Raw genomic sequence first — 1881 nt, 5'->3', positions numbered from 1 at the left:
AGGAGAAAAGTGGGGCTCAGGTGGCATGACTTTGATGAGGTCATGGTAACAAGTGGCAGAGCGGAATTTATTATTAACTTTTTGCTGTCTGTATGTGTGGGAGGAGTGGTGTTTGTTTTTTCCCTATTGTCTTACGTCTAAAATATAAAAAGAATGTTAGACATTTATATCTAAATGTAAAATCTGTGTTTTCAGTAGCACCAACTCCTGTTTTTAAGATAGCTGAGATTTGAACCCAGATTAATTTGGTTCCAGAATTTATGCGGGGGAATAAAAAGATGAGTAGAACACCACCTAACTTGTTGATCTTGCAGAGGAATAGAAAAGATCTGAACAGAGAGACTTCCTGCTGGGGGAGGGCTCCGGACGAGGTAGCCTTTGACTGAGTCAGCTTGTAAGGGGTGAGACTGTGCCCAAGGAAGAAAGGCGAGCTTTGGGTCTGTAGTGATGGCAAAGCTTGCGCAGAGGCATACACAGGGAGCGAGCTGCCAGGGTATTTTAGAACTAAGGCAGGCTTTCAGTGTAGTCTTTTTCTCCGTAGTGAATCAATAGGTTTTTTAAAGCAGAGAGGAATGGAAGGATAGACTAACGATAAGAATTTTTAATTTTTTAATTAGTTTTCATTTTAAATGACTTATTTTAATTATTTAACTTTAATAACAGGAGTTTGGAAGAGTCTTCTGAAAGACATTGTAAGGGAGCTTGGTGTTAGAGAGAACTCTAGGTATTTTCTTTTCTCTTAAAATCACCCAACTAATGAAATGAAGGGCTCTCTATTCACATGTAATTGCTTACTCTGAGTGACATTATTAACTAGTTAACATAATCCTATATTTAAAGAACGTAGTTTAGGGGTGCCTGGGTGGCTCATTCGGTTGAGCACCTGCCTTCAGCTCGGGTCATGATCCTGGAGTCCTGGGATCGGGCCCTGTCTTGGGCTCCCCTGCTTCTTCCTCTCCCTCTGCCTGCCTCTCTGCTTGCTTGTGGTCTCTCTCTCTCTCTCTCTCTCTCTCTGTCAAATAAATAAATAAAATCTTTAAAAAAACTAAAAACATAGTTTAAGTATATCTTCCATTAAAAGCTACTTATTCAGCCTTCATATAAAACTTGTAGTTCCTTTTTTTTTTTTTTAAGATTTATTTATCCATTTGAGAGAGAGAGAGTATGTTAGCACACAGGTGAGGGGCAGAGGGAGAGGAAGAGAACCCCAAGCAGATTCCCTGCTGAGCATGGAGCCCAACATGGAGCCCAGCATGGGGCTTGATCTCACGACCCAAAGATCATGACCTGAGCTGAAACCAAGAGTCAGATGCCCAACCAGCTGAGCCACCCAGGCACCTCTAACACTTGTAGTTCTAAAGACACATCTAGATCATTTATCTTGAATATTTTAGATAATTAGTTATAGTGAAAAGTAATATCGTTTGGATGGGCAGGAATACTATTCAAATGATCTTGAAATAAAGGAGGGTTTTTTTTTTTTTTTTTTAAGCAATTTTTTTGAAGATTGTATTTACTTGTCAGAGAGAGAGTTCGCAAGCAGGGGGAGTGGCAGGCAGAGGGAGAACCGGGCTCCCTGCCGGGCAGGGAGCCCGATATGCAACTTGATCCTAGGACCCTGGCATCATGACCCAAGCTGAAGGCAGACGCCCAACCGACTGAGCCACCCAGGAGCCCCTTTTTAAATTCTTTTTAAAGATTGATTTATTTTAGAGAGAGCGTGCATTCAAGCAGGAGTGGGAGAGAGAAGCTCAAGCAGACTCCCCACTGAGCATGGAGCCCTACACAGGCCTCAATCTCACAACCCTGAGATCATGATCTGAGCTGAAACCAAGAGTTGGGCACTTAGCCGACTGTGCCACCCAGGTGCCCCCTTTTTTT

The sequence above is a fragment of the Ursus maritimus genome, unplaced genomic scaffold (assembly GCF_017311325.1).
Source record: "Ursus maritimus isolate PB19 unplaced genomic scaffold, ASM1731132v1 scaffold_12, whole genome shotgun sequence".
In the NCBI taxonomy this organism is placed as follows: Eukaryota; Metazoa; Chordata; class Mammalia; order Carnivora; family Ursidae; genus Ursus; species Ursus maritimus.
The sequence above is the reverse complement of the archived record's forward strand: the minus strand, read 5'-3'. Positions refer to the sequence as shown.